This window comes from Cryptomeria japonica, chromosome 4, assembly GCF_030272615.1.
Source record: "Cryptomeria japonica chromosome 4, Sugi_1.0, whole genome shotgun sequence".
Classification (NCBI taxonomy): domain Eukaryota; kingdom Viridiplantae; phylum Streptophyta; class Pinopsida; order Cupressales; family Cupressaceae; genus Cryptomeria; species Cryptomeria japonica.
In genome coordinates this window covers 280,113,346-280,136,713 of record NC_081408.1, presented here as the reverse complement: position 1 = coordinate 280,136,713, position 23,368 = coordinate 280,113,346, and the positions used below count along the sequence as shown (strand labels likewise).

The window sequence follows — 23,368 nt, the reverse complement described above, 5'->3', positions numbered from 1 at the left end:
ATTTATGTTCATATTCAATTAGTTGGTTTTGATCTCGTGATCGGATGCTATCTTGTTTTCTTGGAAGCTTGGTTTGTAGTTCTGGCGAGGGTTTCACTAACAAAGCTTTGATGAAGATCTTTGATGATATGCATAAGTGGTGTTGGTGCAGCTTCTGGTATGGTTTTAGGATGTTGATGGTGATCATGTTTGAGAATTGGTAGATGGAGATCATTGCTTTAATGTGTGGACCTATATTGGGTCTCGGTTGATCTAGGTTATTAACAGGCTTAATGTAACTTATGGATTGGACCTCTTGATGTGTTTCTGGGATGTCTTATGGATTGAATATTATTTGTTTTGTCTAAGGCTGATATTTTTTGTAATTATGTAATTCGCTTATTATTTCTTGACCGACCTGATTGCTTATGGTCGAGGGTTTGTATATATATGATGTAAGATCTCATTGTAGATCATGGTAAGTGAATGTGATATGGATATGTAATGTGTGAATAATGTAATATTATTTAGGAAGAGGATTGGGTCGATCATTGGAGATCGAGTTGGGTTTATGTATGAGGATTTATTCCTCCAAGATTGAGCTTAACCGAAGCTATACTTAGGCATAGGAGTTGCTATCTTTGCAGTTCATTCATTCTTCTAGATTGTAGTCTAGATTGTTGGCCTTACTGCAAGTGCACACCCCTCAATTGTAATTCACATACTTACAACAAAAGTATTATCTGACTGTGGGTAGGCTTCCCACCATGTTTTTCCCTTTACTGTGTTTTCCACATATAAATCTTGGTGTCATGTGGATGGTATTTATTCTCGAATTATTATTTATGCTTAATTGGTTTATCTATTATTTCACTATTTGGTTTAAGCATTCTGATATTAATGTTTTTGGTTCTGGTATTAAATTTTTAATTGCTAAATGTTATGGTAATCTATGACAACTAATTCACGCCCCCCTGCCCCCCCCCCCCCTCCTCTTCCCCCCTCTTAGTTGTCTTTCGGTTATTTGAATTGTCTAACAATTTTGTCATTTTACTATCTTAATAATTTCTATATGCATCACATAACGATCAACTAAATTAACTTTATTCAAGTTTTGTATTAATTTCTATCCATCCTAATAATAAATACACTTGTATAATTTTTTTTTTTTCTTATTTCAATAATTTATACCAGCTGTATTACCCAATTACAGTAGCCAACTAAATATGAGACAAAATATTATTTAGAAATTATATAATTTATAATTTATATAATATATGTATTGTTCTATATTCATTTCCCTCTTTAAGAAATAATCATTAATTACATGTACCTATCTACCTAAGTCTTTTTACCATAGTATATTGTGAATGTCAAACATTGACTTCATCCAGAGCTACTAAAATTGATCTTTTTATCATTATAATAAGTTGTTTCTAATAATACCATGGTTCTTGCTCATGATTCTATTATATGTTAGGTAATAGTGATCTATTATGCTACAATATTCCATGGTCATTACATATTGCACATGGTCTCATGTTCTAATAAATTTATTGTAATGACATGTATAACACTTCAATATATTTATAGGGTCCTCCTTATAGTTTGCATGATTATCTCCAAGTATTGTGATACATGTAGCGTTACTACATATTCATTTGTATGATTATATCATTTCTTATGACTATTGTACTTACCTTCGCATTAATCCAATTTTCTTGTGATCAAAATCATCTTTATTTCTTAAACTTATATATGTATCATTTTTTAAAAACGTGTAGGATACATTTATGAAGAACTTTATAGCTATAAATTTTTCTTTGTTTGGCATCTACGGATAGTATATCTTTTATATATTATTCATAATAGTCGAGATTTCCAAATCTCCATATACTTTTTTCTAACTTGGTTTTATTCTTTGCAAGCATGTAATTGAAAGGGAGGATTCTTTCAGTATTCTTGGTGTTCTTATCAAATGATGAATGTCCATTTTAGATGGTAGTACATTACTTTTATTTCTCCAAGTTGGTATACATTTGTTTCCAAGCTAGGCAATATCTTTGCTCATTTAGAAGTGGAGTGTTCCTCATGTTCTACTCTTTGATTTTTAGGTTTCCAAGTTCAAGACTCACTTCAAGATAGCAAATATCAAAGTGAAACAATCATCCATATCTATCTGTTGTTTATGAATTTTTTAAATAGATTGGGTTTTGTATGAAGACTATTTGTATTTACACTGATATGTAGTCTTATAATCTATTGTACACACAAGTTAAATAGCAATTTAAATAGATTTGGTTTTGTATGAAAACTACTTGTATTTACACAGATATGCAGTCTTATAATCTATTATACACACAAGTTAAATAAAAATTAAAATAAAATGTGGAGTAATGAGTATCTCACACTTTTGATGTTATTATGCCAAGAGGCATCTACAATGACATCAAAATGTCCATAAACAAAAACTCATTTTTTGAAAAAAATTGGCATGCAAATGACAGGTAAATGCATGAAATGTGTCATGTCTCACTTTTTGTGGAGGTTTTATTTTATTACTTCAACTAAAATAGAACCTGCGCCACTTGTCTCCAACTAGATTGACAACTTTTTGCATGCAGGACTTTAATGGATTTGTCTTCTTCATGTTTAGTATTCTAGAAGAATATTTTTTTTATAGATGATTCTCTTATATTATAAGAATCTCTCGACATATTTTACATATATTTTTTTAATATAGATATACTAGTTAGTAGACTAATTTTTATTTGGTTAGGTAGTGCAATAATATGCATAGATGGTGTGCTATTAATTTAGTTGGAGAACACAATGTATATTACATTTACAAATATTTTGATTTAATTATATATCTTCTTACATTTAGCTAACTGGTTCATTCTTGTAATCATTTTTTAGATGTATTTGTTAGTTACTTGCACTTAATTAGTTGGTTAATTAGATGCATGGTTTTTATTTCATATTACATTTGCAATACATCTTGTGCATTAAAACAAAACACACAAAAAAAAACTCTTTTCTTCTTTTAGAGTTCTTCTTTCCACCAATTTCTACGAAAACATGTCCATGAAAACTTTTAGTTGCTTCAAAATTTCCTCATCTCACCATCTGAAAATTTGTATCACTACATCTCAATGCCTAAAGAAAATAATTTGTTTCACAATCGAATCATCCCACAATCTAAACATTTGTATGAACATGAAAATATAGATCAATTTAAATGATAAATAACCATGAACTTACTATTCACTCATTATTTTGAGGTTTATGATGACTACCTCAGCTTTTCTCTTTATTTTACTTATTCCTTGGCAATATTGCAAACATAATTCTTAGACAAATTTCTTATGAGATTCTATACTAACTGTAACAAAGGAATTAGATATATTTGTATTAGTTAACCCAGTGTTTGAATCCATTTTGATAGCAAGCATTACTTTCTTTGAAAAAATGAAAGGTTCAATTTTTTATGACTTTAGATTCTCTATGTTATATAAAGTTACCACTTAATGATAGTCCAATCTCCAGCAAGATAAACTTTGTGGCTATACATAATTTTTCATGATTTTCCTCTCTTGTTTACCAATAACTCACTACTTGTAATCTAGAATATCAATTAATGGAACACCATGTGATGATAAATGAAAGTAATTTTTGTTTTGTATTAATCAAGTTCAAAAGATGGTAAACACTTATACAACACTCTACTATTTTTACAATGTCCTTCTTATAGTTTGCAAGATTATCTGCAAGAATTTTGATACAAGTATTACTATATATTTTTTCTATAATTATGATATTTTCTATCACTATTGTACTTATCTTCACATTCATCCAAATTTCTCATTATTATACTTATTGTCTTTGTATCTTACAATCATATAATTGTAAGATATATAATTTTTTAAGATATCTTTTGACTTTTAGTCTTGTATGATATGATAATTATACATATTTCTCTATTTCAACTTCATTGTTGGTATATTTTTTTCCTATTATCTATAATGATCAAGATTTGTATATCCTTATATACTTTCTTTCTACTTAGATTCATTATTTGCAAACATGCAATTTGAGAAGATGCATATAAGGTCGCTAATGCTTACTCTTTGAGTATGTTGGGAGTTATTCTCACATGAGGAAAGTCCTTTATAGGTGGTACCTAATTATTTTTACTTCCCCATGGTGGTATATATTTGTTTGCTAGCTAAGTGCTATCCATATTCAACTAGAAGTGGAATATTCCCCAACCCTTTATTCTTTGATTTTTTTCTTTTAGTTATAAGCACAAGACTCTTATTTTTAGTACCACCATAATATACAATTTGATTTATTTGTAGGTTTCTAGGTTCAGAACCCTCTTCAAGAAAACAAACACTAAAATTAGAATAATCATCCATACTTATTTATTTCATGTTTATTTATTTCAATAATAAGTATAGATGGTGCATTATTAATTGAGTAGGGGAACACAACTTAGGAATTTTTCATTTCTCTCTACACCCATTTCCATGTATTGATCATGATATATAATTTTATGGCTTTCCTTGCTTTTATTAGTTATGTAGTCATGTAAGTGATCTTGATACATTTTTACACTCACAAAATGACCCCTTCCTTTCAAATTCAAAATCTCAATTTTGGTTGAATTTGCCCTTCCTTGTGACCATTAAGTTAAATTTCAAAGGTTAAATCCTTGTTAACTTTAGACGATATGATGCTAGATTATTATAACTAATAATTAAATTATACAAAACATTTTATGTAAGCTAGATTCTCAAATTCTACCCTCTTTATCTATGTACCCTAGATTTAAAAAAGATAAAAATAAAAATTATTTATTTTTCTTTTTTCACCCTTTAATTAGAGAGTAAGCTGTCAATTATGATTTTTTTTTTAAGTCCTATTTATAGAACTAATTTAATTAATTAATTCACTTCTTAAATCAGACTTCATATACCAGTGCCAAACTTACAATCTCTTAGTACCATTAAACATAGATTATGTAGAATTATTACATATCTTAACCTCCACTCTTAGAAGGGTGAAGAAAAGAAGGCTGAGCATTACCTAAGCTCAACTATTATTTAAGTACTAGTGCATGTTTCCTTCTCAAAGAGAGGCCAAAGTAGGGAGCTCAACCAAGGAGGGCTTCATAATTGCAGAATCTTTGATGGTCGAGCTGTAATTGGTTTGCTCGTCCTAGTACTTGGACCATAGCATGACTCCTCCATACTTTGAGGAAGGCTTGATTTTAGGTAGCACCTTTTCGATGAGTATGTGTGGCTCAATATAGCCACTGCCAGTAGCAGGAGGCGCAGTTGGAAGACCGAGGTAAAAGCTTCGTGTTTGAGCCGTGGGTACGGACGTGGTCCAATGGTTCCATGAGTTCACCAGATTGGAAGTGTCCTCATTCACATACTGACAGGGAGGGTTGTTGTAGAACTGGATCCACACATAGTCGAACAGCCCCGTCTGCAAGGCATCTCCGAGAGAAGCGTTGGGATAGGGGCACTGTGGAGCAGCGCTAAGGTACACCTTCTTGGAGTTGGTGCTAAGTTTGGACACGGCCTTGGCTAGATCATCCCAGTGCACCATCGTGGACTCGATATCGAATCTATGCCATCCAGAACGGCGGGTCTTAGAGGCCTGGAGCCAGAATTCCCTCCGAGATAGTTGTTCCACAGATAGTTGGCCACCTCTTGCACATCCTCTGCTGACGTGATCATCACGTTTCTGACGGATCCTCTGAGGGAAAGAAATACCTTTATGCCACTGGAGTGATAGGACACAATCTGGGTGCTCAGCAATTTGCAACCTCTCGAGGGGGGATCGCAGTGGCCCACTAGGTTCAGCACTAGTGTCTGTCCATTGCCAAACATGATTAGAAATGTGACCACTTGCACAGGTGTCAGCAAGAGTGGCTTCATCACCTCTCTGACCTCAGTATATGCTTATGCTTCCCCCACTTACCTCGCTCCAGTATATATGTATATATTTATATATATTAATTTCTATCATCAAATTTGTACTTCAATAGTTTTAGCAGGGTGATTTCAAATAATAGAATAATAGTAAATTCCTTTTTTTTTTTTTAATTTAGGGCATTATCTAAATTTATTTTCTGTTTTTATAGAATGTAAAAATATGACTATTTTATTTATTTACAATAGCAACTAATTTTTTTTTTTGAAAAAAATCGTTAAATCCCTAAACAACATGATGTATTTCATTACTAACATTCATTTTTGAAAAATCCATTATCTTTCCCTACTAACATGCACTTCCAGATTTATAACTTTAGCTAAAATGAATTATTTTACAGCTGCAACTAACAATTTCTAAAATCCATATTAACATCTATTTATTTTTCTTTTTTTTTTTAACATCTATATTTTTTTTTCAGAATGAAAACAAAAATAAATTAAATAGAAAATATCTTTCATTCCTTTCTGCATTAATATTTTAAAACATAATATAACATCATTTTTTTTCCAGGAGCTATAAACAAACATAAAATAATAAAAAATGCATTCATTTTATTAAAAGGATCAACACTTCAAATAAAATACATTTATTACATAGTAAAACTGAGTCAATAATACATTTTTATTTCTGCAATATAAATACAATAGAAAACTATTTTTTCTTTCTTTTTTTTTTGCATCTAAATAAAATAAAGAACTCTTTTTCTGCAACTAAATACAATTAACATTAGGATCATCTCCAAGCTTCCCTTTCTAAATCTTTTTCCAAAGCAACCTACAATAAAAACTTGAGGTTGTGATCATGGAGGCTCACCTCCCAACCTAGGCTTACTAGAAGCCACCCTCGAGCTAGGAGAATCAAGGGCTAGAGGGGAAACACACAAACAAACACATACATGCAAAAACCCAAACATAACAAAAACACTCCCAACCCAAGGTTTAAACAATGTCACTTATGCGACTTTGTAAGTGGGGTGAAGGTGGTCTAAATACCCTTGAGGAGAATTCTGCAAATAGTGCACATTATGCCATAACAAGGCTGCAAATATAACATATCCACAAGTTCCAAACTTATCCCCTAAATTCCTTATGATCCCCAAGACATGCAAGCCTACAACTCCCCTTATAAACCTCATTTTATCAACATAATAATATGCAACAAGGGCCACAAAAATCCCTTGAGAATTACTCTCTTCCAAGGAGAGCCTCTCACTCAAAAGGTTGTCAAACAACCCTTCACCCCAAGGCAACTCTACCCACCCAAGGGTGAGTTTGGCCTTGAAAACTCCCATAAACAAAGACATAAAAAGACAACAAAAACACATAAGGAATATTTCTACTCCTTCCTACACATAAAAAGAAACAACAAGAATGGAAATACAAGAACAACCACAATCTTTTCAAATTCAAATAACATCATACAATAGTTAGAAATTCAACCAATCTTAATCTGCCAAAAAGGTAAGGAAATTTGTAGGAGAGCTTCCCAAATACACAACTTTTCTCATTCCAAACTTAGCCAAAAATCCTTCCAATACTTGCCAAAAATTCTGCAAATTCTAAGTCTCCAAAATGGAGAGTGGGTGATCAAACTCTTCCCTCCCAAACAATTCCCTATGAAGCCACACCTCACTCTTTCCAACCCACTTGGGAAGGGTGAAGGATGCTTGTTGGTTGGTCTTCCAAAAACCTTACACTCCCTAACCAAAGCACCTAAAAAAGGGGAAACAAAATGGGGAAGAGGAATGACACTCATGAAGTGGGTTATCTAACCTAGGAAGGCTCTTCTAAAGATGAAATTCGGCCAACTTGGGAAACTCACTTTTTTGGGAGGTTAAACAAGTCCTAGCGAGTGGACACATGGCCAAATTTGGCCTTCATCCATAGGCACATCATATGGCCCACTAAAAATGCTCCAAACTTGACCCCAGGAGTTAGTTTAACCCCTTGGAAGTCCACCCAAAGTTTACCTACGGGTCAACCTTGAGTTGACCCTCCTAATGGCTCCTTATCCTATGTTTACTTGGGACCATTTTGGGATAATTGAAAATATATGCATTAAAAAAATAAATTTCTCAAAAAGAGACATGACAATGCCAACTCAACTTACAACACATGTGTCAAGTGACACTACAAAAAGAATTACACATCACTAAAACACACATGGCAATTGTCCCTTTTTTAGAAATTTATAAATAAACAAATTTCCACATTAAACATTCATCCAAGCATAACATTTACAAATTAAAATACATTTGCAAACAAGGTATTGTCTCTCCAAATAGACAACCCCTGGCTTCACAATCGCACATAGGCCTAGGCTTGATTCTCTGAATAATTTCCATGGTCACATGGAATGATTTCCTGCACATCTCATTTGCACATTAGTAATTCCAAAAATCACGTATAATATAGTCAAAAAGAGTACAATTCAGACATCACATAAAATTTCAATTATAAAATCAAGTATCCAATTATATGATAACATCCACATACAATCATCTACTAAATGGCATCATCCTCATAAACATGGAATTAAATCATTTATAGAGCATGCATCCATAATTTCTAGTATAAAATGAAGTACTGTAAATCAAAGTAAATGACATAATCATATCAATGTTATCCACCACATGAGATCATATAAAATCTATGTCCAAAATGCATCACAATATAGTATCCAACATAGGTCCAACATCAAAATAACAGAAAAGCTATGACGGCTCGGGGTAGGCCCTCACACAGGCCTTGGAAGGCAACAATGATATTGTTATTTATGTTTTTAAGGGAGGAGCAATAGCAAGTGTTGGTAAAAGAATAGAGAGAGATAAGCTTGTGCATTTGTTGGAAGTGTATGAAAAAGTAATAGTGCCATTTATGGTTTTGTGTTAAGTTTTACAAATTAATAAGTGTGTTATAAGTTGTGAATGTTTTTTTGTTAAATAAGTTTTGCAAGGTCCTATGCAATTTTTTTTTTTGTAGTGGGTTACAATAAGGGTTGTGTCAATTGTGTGTATTTAAATAAGATGTGGTATGTAGAATGAATATTTTTTGTGCATTTTATGTAAATTAACAAGACATCCATTATTCATGGATATAACTATCATGGTCTGTGAAGTGTATACTTGTGTACCTTTAACTGCAAACAAAAAAAACTCAATAAATCATTACAAGAAATGGTTAGAAAATTAATCAACAAAAGATAAAACCATACCTAATCTATCTATTGCCTCCTAGTAAATGAGAGTATGAATTTTGCTCTCACATCTTGTTATGCAAATTCCAGTGACTTGACTACACTTAGATGGAGGATTTGAATGATGAAGATGCATGATCTACCAATGATAGCATGATTAAGCTACACGATTTCATGATTATTCTAGAAAATAGGAAAGAATGAAGATGCAATTAAGCTAAGATTGAACATGATAACAATGCTTGAAATGATAAACTAGAAGCTAGATGGCTATAGTAACAATGCTTGAATGCAAATGAGATGAATCAATCAGGATGCAAAAATGATATAAATTGGGACCCTTTGCGCTCCAAAATGAGGTCTATTTATAGGATTTCCCAAGGCTAGGGGTGAGGTGGCATGAATCAACGGTTAAGATTAAGTTTGAAGATATCAATGGTTAAGTTGGAGGAGGTTGTAAAAGGGGTTGGAGTAAAGGGAACATCTTTCATCTCAATGGTGATAAGTGTCAAGAGGCTTCTAGAAGGGGTTAGATGAAAGGGAATACTTAGTGACAAGTGTCACAAAGCTTCTAGAAGAGGTTGAATGAAAGGGAACATGTGGGTAGGTAAAATGGGTTAGGTTTAGGAATGGTTACTTTAGGTGGTTAAAAGTTAGGAGAATTTGAATTTAAAAATTCAAATAATAGGAAAAGGATAATTAATTTCAACAACTCATGATTTGATTTTTTTTAATTAATTAGAGGATTAGAAGAAATGATTTTGATGGAGAAGAATTGATTAATTTTAATTAATTAATCAAAGGGGATTATTGAAATGAACCTATTAAATAAATCCTTAGATTTATTAATAAGTAGAGGAAAGGGGATATTTAATCAAATTGTTGATGAATTTAATTAAATTGGGGAGGCGGATTAATTAAATAATTGCTTGTTGAATTAATTATATTCAGATCATTTTTAGGTGTATACATTTTGTCCCTCTTTGAAGCGAGGTGTGTTGACACGTTGATTCAACAAATAATTTCCTTTTGATGATGATATTGATTTGATAGAATGCCCCATCTCTTGATTGATGGATTGTGGTATGATGATGCCCCCTCAAGAGATTAATTGAGATTTGTGAGATTGATGTCCCAATTAGAATTGGTTTGATTTCTGCAATTGTGTTTGATGAAAATGTGAGTTGTTTGATTGGCTTGATTGATTATATTGATAAGATTGATAAATATTGTTTGATTAGATTGATAAGATTGATAAATCTTGATTGATTAGATTGATACGATCGAGATTTAGTCTAGTTTTAGGAATGACACGTCCTGTATAAGACAAAGATGATCAAAGCGTCTGATTTCAGGAAGGATTAATCCTATATATGACATGATCAGAATGTCTAGTTTCAGGAAGGATGCATCCTGTATAAGACATGAATCAAATCATCTGGTTTAAGGAAGGATACATCCTCTATAAGACATGATAGAGTCGATTGGGTTTGATTGATCTGATAATGTTGAGTAGATAAAGAAGTGATTGTTTTTTGATATCAAGTTACAGAAAGATTCAGATATGTTGATGTAAATTCTGTTGAGAGTGATAGCAAAAGATTTTTGCAAGGTCGACAATATCTAAAAAGATATGAGTCATTTCTTTGATTGCGTATACACTTGTGATGATACTTTGATGATTCTTGTGATAGATTTAACCTTGGATAAAAGGAGCCCATAGGATCCCATGCAAGAATGAAATGCAAGCTAAAATGCAAACTATGATTGGACCAGTCACTAGATTATTGCATTTTTGTCATCATTGAGCTTTTCAAATGTGGGAAGGGAGTGCAAACATCGATGGTATAATTAATCGATGATGACCTGAGCACTTCTTTTCTGGCTTTTGATATAGAAAGTTAGCACAAGCATCAAGGTATAATTGAACCTAGATGACCCGAGTGTTGCTTGTGTAAAACAAGCAGTATTAATCATTTCAATACGTAAATCAGAAATGTCTTCAATGATACTCTGATGATCATGTCCAGAGACAAATTTGCACATATTAATGATTAATTATCAGACACTAGACAAGAAAAATATCATGTTCCTGCCTTGTTCCTCTAGTCAAAGACATCCTGGAGTCACTCAGAAATCATGATAGTGAAAAGCAATATAGAGAAGTTGAACAATCATGTTAAAATCATTATCCAAAAAGATATTATCCATTGAAAAGTGTGTGATATGATTAGATTGACTTTGTGATAGCTTGATAATTGATAGTTTGATCTTGTGTTCAACGTTGGATGTGTTGGAAATTTAGCATTATAATAGACAATGGAAGATTGTTGGCATTTCAACAAAGATATTGAGAAGGTTGTTGATGATTATGGATATAACTGATTAAGGATGTTTACTGTCTTGATATTATTATTTTGTCATTGATGTCAAGAAATTGATTTTCTAATTCAGTATGATGTTGCCATATCTTGAGAAGTATGATTTGAAGAATATAAAGATGTTAGTAAAAGACACAGAAAGTTTATGATGAATAAGAAGATGAATAAAGTATTCAATGGGCAACTATTACCGAGTCAGACAATGATGAGATCATGATGTTTAGATTGTTTTTAACATCATACATATGTTGTAAATTGTAAGGTTAATACTATACCATGTTACCAAGCAAAGAACCTAGTCGGTAAACCCTAAGGTTATCACTATCAGTTAATGAAGGCGGAATGTCTACCGAGTGAAGTTTAGTAATTACCGAGTTATAACCAAGTTGTAACCAAGTTGTAATAGAATGCATTAAAAGTTTACATGCGTTATTTAATGAAGGAAGTTGATGAGATGGAGTTGCTTAAATGAATGGTAAGCCGTGCATGAAGTTTGTTAATGAATCTATGGCAAAGGAAAGTCGACATGAAGATCTATAGCATAGATTGAACCGCAATACCCTAGCACAAGTTCCAAGAAATGTATGCAAGTTCTAAGGCGGGGTAAAACATTTTACAGATCAAAGGATACATTGAACCTGGTCAAGCATAAAGATCTGATGGCTATGATTGATCATGGGAAATGTGATGAAGGAGATTAAGTGGTTAGCTAATTGTTTATAAATAGGAAACTGTTGATAAATAATGTATGTGAGCAAGTGTATGCATAGGGATGCTACATACTGATTACCGAGCATAGAAGCTTGAAGACCTATTTGAATAACAGAGTATAGAAGCCCAGCAGATGGACAAGATTAGTTCTATGTCTAGATGGTATTGAGAAAATAAGAATCTACTTTAGCATTTTAGATGTGAAGTTGTAGATAGATTTTTATTACTGTTATTTTGTGAAAGTGACAGAAAATCTCTTAACCGAGTGGACTTAACAGTCTTATTTGTAAAACCCTCTAGCAAGGTGACATTCTGATTGAGTGTTTGAAATCCTTTAACAAGGTGAAGTTCCTAACAAATCAGAGGGAAATCCCTTAACCAGGTCACATCTAGCAATGTGTTTGTAATCTTTAATAGGATTTTCTTTTAACCGGGCATACTCTAGAAGGGTATATTTCTTAGTGGGTTTGAAATCCCATAGTGGTTTTTCCCTATTTGGGTTTCCACATTAAATTTGGTGTTATGAGGTTTATGATGTTTATATGCTTTTGATTTTGCATGTTTAACAATTTTAGTTATATTACTGAAGTACATGTTACTGAGGTTGAATCTAATGTTTTTATGGAAGATTATGTTTGTATGATTCAGCCCCCCTCCTCTCATCTTTTTGGCTATTGGATCTATACTTACATTTAGTATCAGAACTATCAGGATGTGTCTTAGTTTTCGCTTGATAAGAGTTGTCTAACTGTTGTTCTACTTGTTTGATTTATCTCAAAATGATCAAGAGTTTGCCCCCAGCTAGGTGTAGGATTTTACCCCAAGCCTAGAAACAAAGTCATTATGATATATCCAATGATCCAAACCATGACAAGAAGCCACCTAGGATGTTTGCATATGTACAAAGGCTTTATGATGGATAGCACTGATGGAAAATGAATGGATGCAAGCAGAAAAATACATGAACTAATAGATGGAAGAGCTAGCCGATAGATAGTGCCTGTTTGCTAGGTTTTCACCGTTTGTTTTATTGCACTTTTTCTCATATTTGTTTTTTTTTTTTATTTTTCCTTCTTCATTATTTTTTATTTTTTCTGATGTTTTAGTGTTTTTGATTTTTTTGCTTTTTTAGACATAAAACTTTTTTAGATGCATGTTATTTTTAGGTTCCTTGAGTTGATTGTCATCCTGTGTTGATAGCTAATATGCTTCTGACCTAAATATTGTTGTGACCACAAATGGACCTAACCAGCTCGGTTCAAATTTTCCTTTCTTTTCTCAACTTGCCTGGTTGCGTGGATTTTCCTTTAGTACTAGTTCCCCAATGTGAAAGACTCATGGTTTGACCCTATGATTATAGCTCTGACATATTCTTTGCTAATATACCTTTAGATGATCAAAGGCATTTTGTCTTCATTCATGGATTAATTCTCTCTTGTAGTCTAGATACTCACTTTTCTTCATCTGGGATAAGTCCTTTTAGTGATACACGTAGAGAAGGTATCTCTACTTCGATTGGAAATATGGCTTTTGATCCATATACAAGAGAGAAAGGTGTGGCACTTGTCAATGTCGGGATGCTGGTGCGGTAGGCCCATAGAGCAGGGTTCTATTGAATATGCCAATCTTTCCCAACATCATTCATTGTCTTTTTAAGGATTTTCATAGTAGTTTTGTTAGATGCTTCTGCCTGCCCAGTTTCCTATGGATAATATGGTGCGAAGAATTTGTTCTATATTTTGAACTTCTCACATAGCTCTTGGACATCTTGATTCTTGAATGGTCACCCATTATCAGTGATAATGGTCATTGGTATTCCATAGTGACAGATGATATAGTTCAAGATAAATGCAACAATTTGTTTTCCTATGATATTGATGAGAGGTACCGCCTCAATCCATTTTGTAAAATATTCTGTAGCTACAAGGATGAATTTGTGACCATTTGATGAAGAAGGATTTATCTTTCCTACTAGATCAAGACCCCATTGACAAAAAGGCCAAGATGTTGCTAAAGAATGAAGTTCTTGTGTTGGTACATGAATCAAATTCCCATGGATCTGACATTGTTTACATGTTCTAGCTATCTGAAAAGAATCTCATTCCATAGTTGGCCAATAATAGCCCAAGCGTATGAGTTTTTTTGAAAGGGTAAGACCACTTGGATGAGTGCCACAAATTTCATTATGGACTTCATGTAAGGCCTTCCCAGATTCTTCTTGTTCAAGACATCTTAAAAGAGTACTGTCTAGACCTTGTTTGAACAGGGTATCTGCGACAAGAATAAAATGGGAGGATTGGCGAATAAAGTTTCTTTTTTTATTTTTCAATATGTCGGGAGGTAGGGTATTGTCTTTCAGGTATGTTTAATTTTAGCCATAGTGGGAGGAATCATGCCCAATAAGTTGATAGATGATTTGGGAATTACGACAATTATGAGCAGGATAAAACAACTTTCCACTAGGAATTCATAACATTGTTGATTTTCCTGTGTCTATAATAGAGAAGCAAGTGTAGCAATGGCGTCTACTGCTTTTTTGTCATTTCTTGGGATCTATTCAAAATTTATTTCTACAAAGTGTTTCTTGATATCATCAACCATTTTTTATAAGGCATTAGCTTTTCGTCCTTTGTTTGATAGTCATTATTGATTTAATTTATGATGAGCTAGGAATTCCTAAAGACTTGTAGTTGCATAATATTTCATTCTATAGCCATTTTGATACATGTAACGAAAGCTTCATACTCTATGGTGTTATTGGTGCATGGAAAGCTTAATTTGTATGCTTTTGGGATTGTACATGATCTTGTGGTATGATGAATAGAATACCTACTCCATGTTGTGTATATGAACCATCAAAGTATAATTGCCATGTTTTTGGTGTGACTATTAGGATATTAGCATCAAGAAACTCAATCTGTAAAGGATGATCATCTTGAAGTGGTGTCTCTGCTAGTTGGTCTACAATGACTTGTCATTTGATAGCTTTTCTATCAACATATTCGATATCAAACTCGCTTAGAATCGTGATCCATTTTGCTAGTAGATAGTGTCATAATTTTTGAGAAGCAAAAACTACTACCAAGCATGCTTTTTTTGTTGGTGAATAGTTGATATCGTCTCCTACTAGTGCTCTGCTAATGTAGTAGATAGCTTGTTCTTTTCCTTCATTGTCTAGTTGTGCAAGCAAAACTCCTAATGATGCTTTGGTAGCTGATACATAGAGTAATAATGACTTTCCTAGAATTGGTGACATTAGAACGGGTGGTTGCATGAGATATGCCTTGATCTTGTTGAATGCTTCTTCACATTGATGATCCCATTTGAAATTAACATGTTTGTACAATAGGTGAGTAAATGGTTGGCATTTATCTACTAATTAAGCCACAAATATTCTTATTGACTGGAGTCTTCCTTGTAGTGATCTTAGTTGACTGATATTCTTGGGAGATGTCATTTCCATGATTACTTTAACCTTAGCTAGATCTACTTTGATTCCTCTTGCTGAAATAATGTATCCCAATAGCTTTCCTGAAGTGACACCAAAGGCACAATTCTTAGGGTTTAGTCATAGCTTGTATTGTTCTAACTTGTCAAAGATCTTTTCCACTATCTCTATATGTTCTTAGTTGTATGATTTAGCCAATATGTCATCCACATAGTCTTCCATGAATGTATGCATCATGTCATGAAATATAGTTGTCATAGCTCTTTGATATGTAGCACTTGCATTCTTTAATCCAAAAGACATGACGTTCTAGCAGAAAGTACCCCATGGGCATGTGAAAGTTGTCTTTTCTTGATCTTCAGGTGCTATTTTGATCTGATTGTATCCGGAGAAACCATCCATTAAAGAAAACATGGAGTGTCCAGCAGTTAAATCTATAATGATGTCGATGTTAGGCAAAGGAAAGTCATGTGTTATTAAGATCTCTGAAGTCTGTGCATATTTTGAATCTTTTATCTTGTTTTGAAATAGGAACGATGTTGGATACCCATTGAGGATATGTTATGGGTCTGATGAATCTGACATCCAATAATTTCTTTAGTTCTGCCTTGACTAGAAGAGCGATATGTAGATGAATCTTCCGTAATTCCTGTTTAACTGGTTTAGCTCCTCGATTAATATTTAAGTGATGCATAATAAGCTCTGGATCTAACCCTAGCATATCTACATATGACTAGGTGAAGTTGATTTGTTGTCACTTGAATAATTACACATATTGTTGCATTTCTACCTCGGATAAAGATGTTGTTGGATGAAGAATCTTTGGTTGTTCTATTGTGCCAATGTTAATTGCCTCTGTTGCTTCGATCAAAATTGATGACCTTTCTTGATAGTGCTCAGGTAAAGTGTCAAATCTCCCATCTTTTGACACCTCAAGGAGGTTTTCACGATTAGATGCATCCTTTGTTTTTACTTTTTCTTGGTCTAATGTTGCCAAGAAATGGTTTTCAGCATTAGACCCGATATTGTTTTATTTATTTTCACTTTCGCAACTAGGAGATTTGGCACTGAGTTGACTGGAAGATGCGTTGCTGGAATTCTTGGTGAAATTTGTTACTAGTTTGATTGCATTAAGATATATAGATATGGCATGGCCATTTGGAAAGTTATCAATGGCGATATGTCCTTCATTTTCCCAAGAAATAAGCTCAGGGTGGATTAGAGGTAGGGTATCTTGAGGTTGGGATGTTTCAAGGGTATCAAGGGTCATGATAGATGTATTAAAGTTTTTAGTATTTATGTCGATGTTGAGAATGGTACTCTCATTATAATGACTTTGTGTAGGAAGATCCTGATCGTCCTCGATTAAGTCCATGTTAGCCGAATGTCATTCTAATTCAAGTGAACTAGTTCCTGAGGTTTGTCCTACATACGTGTGAACTACATTGACTCCTACATCATCTTCAAATAAATTTTCTTCAGTTAATTCTTCAGAGTGATAGGAATCCCATTCCCATTCATTAGAATCTGTATCACTTGTAGCCTATAATCTACGAATTTGGTCATATAACATTTCTTCTTCTTTTTAGACAATGCTTTTCCTTCTTTCATATTCAACTTCTTCAAAACTGAGATTGAGGCCCATCAATTTTTTGATGAGTTCTCCTTGATCAGGACTAGGTTCCTGTTTGCTTTGATTGAGATTTAATGCTTCTTGAGAGATATTATTGGTTTGTTTTTGTTGTTGATTTGGAGCTTGCTTCTTTTGGCATTTCATATTTGTTTGTGCTTGTTTCTTAGTATATTTTTCTTCCTTTCAATTGCTAGTTATTCTTTTCTATTTTCATATTCCTCTTGTTGTTGACTAAAAGATGTATCTTCTAGTGGAGTGACTTGTCCATACCCTAAACCTATTTTGTTAGTAGTCTGCTGAGTATGAGGCTGAATAGGTTGTGAGATACCTTCTTTTATTTTTCCTATAGGGCCTGTTCCAGTGTATCCCATCCTTTGAGGAATGCTGAATCTTTTTCCATATTTTTCTATAGGTATTTTGACATTGTTGACCTTTTGTTGAACTTCTTCATCTTTGTATAGCCATTGTAGCACATCTTTGCCTTTTGTCTCCTCTAATAAGGTTCCAGCACTAATGAATGCTCCATCAAATATTGGAATATGTTTCCCAATTGGTTGTTGTTTAGAGTTTGATGGTTTTCCCAAGGATTTAGGAGAAAGTGGTAATTGTGATATTGAGTATTCTCCATTCCCTCGGTCTCTTAGCTGCATTTGTTTCTCCATGCTTGATAAAATAGATACAAATAATTGTTCTTCAGATTGTGTTTTTGATGTTGTTGCCTCCCTATTATGTGGAACAATTATTTGTTGAGCCAATTTTAGATTGCTCTAGTATTGGAATAGATTCGCATATGTAGAGATTGTCATTTCTTGTCCCTCATAGGGAAATTTGGCACATTGATGATATGTTGATGGTAAATTTTGTAAGTCATGTATCCATGGTCTCCCTAGGAGTACATTACATGATAAGTCCAAGTCTAGAACTTGGCATGCTATGTCTTTTTGTAGATGTCCCACTCTGATGGGTAGTATCACAATTCCCTTGGAGGAACATTCTTCTTCATCATAGGCTTTTATAGTGATTCTTTTTCGGACATCAACTACATCTTCTAAATATCCTAAGGCCTGAACAAGACTTAATGAGCAAATATTTAGGCCAGCTCCACCATCTATTAGAACATGCTTAACTCGTGTTTTATGAATGAGGACTTCAATATGCAAAGGAGCATTGTGAGGGTGTTGCAAGGACATGTCGTCTTCTTCAGGAATGATAAGCAATGAGGGGTTGTGAGGTGTCCCACAATGGTTTGGAATTGATCGATATCAAGATCTTTGGATACTGTGGTATCTACTAATGCTCGTTCAAGAATTTCTTTATGTGCGGGTGAAATATTTAAAAGTTCTAAGATTGATATTTGTGCAGGTCTTTTCTATAATTGTTCCACTAGATTGTATTAATTTGTTGTAGTGGATGATGTCTTTGTTGGAGGACCCGGTAAAACAACTTTGGCTTTGCTTCTTGTGATAGCCTGAGTGTGTTTTTGATTTTGTTTAACCTACAATCACATTTACTACATTGTCATATGTATGAGCGTAGTTTACCTTTTCTTTACCCTTACCATTGTTTGTTGTTGATAATTCACCTTTCTCATAGTTTGGAAGTGGAATCTTAAAAGTTGTATGAGATTAATTTGTTGTATGTTCATCCATAGTTATTACTCCATTATCAATCAAGTCTTGTATGACATGTTTCAACTTCTGATAATTATCTATGAGATGTCCCTTGTTTCGATGGAAATTGCAATATTGATTATCATTCCACCAGGGTGGTTTTATTTGAGGTTCGTAGTTCCTTTCTTCTGGTAAAGAAATCAATTTGTTTGTGATAAGCATTTTTTAGTACTGACCCAAGGGATTCACAAATGTTTGTAAATTATCTTTGAAAGAAAGTTTTGATAGTTTCTCTTTGGTGATTGTTGTTTTGTTGAGTCGCTACTGAGTGAGCGGATAAATTAAAAGCCGGTTGTTTTGGTTTCACATTTTTGTTATCCACTATTCCATCGTCGATGACATTTTGATTTCTATTCCAAAACTTTGGTTTATCATTGTGGTTGTTGTTATTGTTGTTGTTAGGAGGATAGACTCCTTTGTATATTTTCAATTCACCTTTCTTTACCATGGCTTCTTCCATTCTGATTTCATTATCAACCATTTTTTTGAAACTTTGATTTCCTTGCATTTTTAAGTAATAACTCATTTGATTGTTTAAGTTGTCGATGAATATGTCCATTTTTTCATATTCTGGCACTGTACAGGGATACCACGAGGCTAACCATCACCATCTTTATAAAAATGTCATGAAAGGTTCTCCAGCCTTTTGTTTGGCATTACATAGGTCTAGCATTGTTACTTCATGTTGTATGTTGTAAGTGTATTGTGAAACAAACTTATCCACCAATTCTGAGAATGATCTGACTCTAGGTAGAAGTTTGGAGAACCATTCCATAGCTAGTCCAATTAACCTTTTCAGAAATAATCTCATCAAGTGGGTATATTCATGTGCAAACTCCATACTCATTGTGCAAAATTCTCGTATATGATCTTGAGGGTTAGTGCTTCCATCATATTTTTTCATATCTAGGAGTTTCAAAACCTATAGGAAATGGTATCATGTTTAGGTTTCTGTTGTATGGATAAGGACATATTTCCTACAGTGAGTATCGTCTAACATTTCCTCTTTGCATATCTTGAAATTGAGTTTACATTTCTTGTAGTTGTTGTGTGAGAGTTGTGATAGGATTATCAACATGATTTGTTGTTGAATAACCATTATTTTCTATTCTAGGAGGATCTGGATCTCTTCTTGTTTCATCTCTACCCCTTCTTGTATCTTCATTAGATTGAATGTTGTTCAGAATTTCTACTTCATCTCTTTTGGGTATGTAAGTTTCTTCATTGGTTCTGGTGTTATTAGGGATTAACATGTCATTCATTTTGAGACCAATAATATCCTCATATTGTTTGTTATTAGAAGGAGGATCACTTTTCTTTTGTGTCAATTTTTTTACATCAAAATCTTGGGGAAGTGTAGCACCAAATTTGGCTAACATTAGGAAATATTTTTCTTTTTCTTCCTCCAACAATTTCTACATAAATTTATCAAATTGAGGATCCTTTTTGATGTCTCTAATATTTTGTTCTATTATTTCTCCTTCAACTTGTATTTCATCTTCATGTTTCATGATTATATTCATTTCTAATGTTTCGATTTCAATCTCTTTGATTTTTTGTCTCTGAGCTCTAGTTAGAATGGGCATACACATGTGTTAGATATTGTGCTAGAATTCGATTGTCCAAAATTTATTTTGGGTAAGTGATCATTTGTCAAGGTAGATACGTTAGAATGATATGACACGATAAAATGATTCAAGTGTTTAAAGGTTTGCAAGTTTTTCAATCTTTGATTTAGGAGTGCAATGATGGTGATTTGATAAGAACCAAGTCCACTAGGAACAATATATCCTACGATGTGGGACAACATTGTCCTGACCAAATGTTTCAGTTTCATGATAAAGGATGATTGATCCTAATGAGAAACTATGTTTGAGTGATCAGTTTATCAAAGAGGGTGATAATACACTTTGAGATGTTTAGATCTTGAACTTTTTGAGGGTGAGCACTTGAAAATCTTGAGGTGTTTATATTCTAAAGTTAGATTTTGATTGATGATAACTCAACCAAGAAAACCAACAAGACAATGTAAGCATAGAACAACAAATAAAATGTGTTTATAAATGTTGCAAATTGATCAAGTAGAATGATAAACCTGAAAAAGTCATGCAAAGTGGCAACTCGAGACTGATAAAAATAGAGACTCGTACAACAATACTTCATGAACAATACGACAAAAGATACAAGACCAGACAAAAAATCAGCAATTTCCTTTGAAAGAGCAAAGACTCATATGACAATACTTTATAAACCACATGACAAAACATATTCCTTGTATGAAAAATAACTTGACTCGTATGACAGAGAACAGGACAACGAAAAATACATTTTGGTTTGTCAAATTTTGGACTAGTGAATGTTGATGTTTTGCTTATGTTTTCCAGTTTTAGATGTCTGATTTTTCAATTTAGGGATGAATACATAGAAAACACATGATGTGATAAGTAACTCCAAGCATGCTAAACCCTAAGGAAGTTGGCTAAGAATGAAAACCTTTGCTTGCTGACTTAAGTACACACTCAATAGCTAATCAAAATACAGCTGCTAAGCATCACGCAATGGATTCTCAATGCCATATTATCCGACTCCAAACTCTAATGGGAAGTGTCTTGGGAGTGTTACTATCTCTCTTGCACAAATATTATCACCCTTTTGGAGGTGAATCGGGTAGCTTCTATTTTAACTGAAACTAGTAAGGAATCTGTTCAGTGCATCGGGGTATAAACTCAATTAAGAGGTCTCCCAGCCTTGAAAACCAAGGTTTGATATACCTGAAAGTACAAAGGAGAGCTATTCCCAAGCACTATTGTTGACTTGATTTTCTTCAAATCACATTTATTTTATAGTGGGTTGGATTACTTGGCGTTAGCCATTCTCACTTAGGTCATTCCCCTCACACCGACCATAATGGGTTTATGAATTTTTAAGCTCCTCGGGAGGGCGAGCCTGCTAAAGAAATGCACTAATGAAAGAAAAAGATGAGTCTAGTTTAAGATCACCTAAGAAAGGTGAGATCATACTCGTCTATCATCAAAGAAATGAAATACATGATAGTTCATTTTCCTTAGCAAAATTAAAGTGTGCCTAGAAAACTTTAAATGAATACACCAAGTTTAGTTGAATTCATAGGCAACCCACAAAACAAATTCATTAGTATTCTTGATTGGTTTTTGAATTATGTCTTTGACAAGTGTATCTTCATCAATCATCCTATAGAAAAGAGTTAGGCTACCAAAAATATCACAAACAAATCAGGGTTAGCATTACTGAAGTTCGGATTAAAATCAGAAAACCCTAACATGCAGTCTGTTAAAATCACAGATACAGAGACTCATATGACACAATTTATGAGCTCAAACGACACAACTTTAAACATGAGACAGAAACCAAAATATACTCGTATGACTTATGATTTAATAGCTAGAAATTTGTACGACATGAATTTAGCTCTCATAAGACAATGAAAATTAGCTCGTACGACACAGGATTTACTAGTCAGAAATTCGTACGACATGCATTTAGACCTCGTATGACAGGGATAATGAGTTTGTACCACATAAGATGAGGTTTCCTACCAAACTGAAAAGTAGTTCGTACGAGTTGGAAAATCAACTCGTATGACATTCTGATTTTGTCTTGGCAGAGATGGACGTTTGTTGAAGCTTGAGAGGCCAAAAATGATGATTTTGGCCCCACAATGGGTGCCAAAATGTCGTGTATCTATGAAGAGTACCTGTGTACCTATACTTGCAAACACAAAACACTGAATAAATCATTACAAGAAATGGTTAGAAAATTAATCAACGAAAGATAAAACCATAGATAATCGATCTATTGCCTCCTAGTAAATGTGAGTATGAATTTTGCTCTCAGATCTTGTTATGCATATTCCAGTGACTTGACTACACTTAGATGGAGGATTTGAATGATGAAGATACATAATCTAGGAATGATAGCATGATTAAGCTACATGATTTCATGATTATTCTAGAAAATAGGCTAGAATGAAGATGCAATTAATCTAAGATTGAACATGATAACAATGCTTGAAATGATAAACTAGAAGCTAGATGCCTATACTAACAATTCTTGAATGCAAACGAGATGAATCAATTAGGGTGCAAAAATGAAATGAATTGGGACTATTTGTGCTCCAAAATGAGGTCTATTTATAGGATTTCCCAAGGCTAGGGGTGAGCTGGCAGGAATCAACGGTTAAGATTAAGTCTGAAGATATCAATGGTTAAATTGGAGGAGGTTGGCAAAGGGGTTGGACTAAAGGGAACATTTGTCATCTCTATGGTGACAAGTGTCAAGAGGCTTCTAGAAGGGGTTAGATGAA

At 33.5% G+C, this 23,368-nt stretch overlaps 1 pseudogene; it reads right to left on the bottom strand.

The window, feature by feature from the left end:
- Positions 1-5,112: 5,112 nt before the first annotated feature.
- LOC131077483 (hevamine-A-like) overlaps positions 5,113-23,368 on the bottom strand; it is a 30,011-nt pseudogene continuing 11,755 nt past the window's right edge.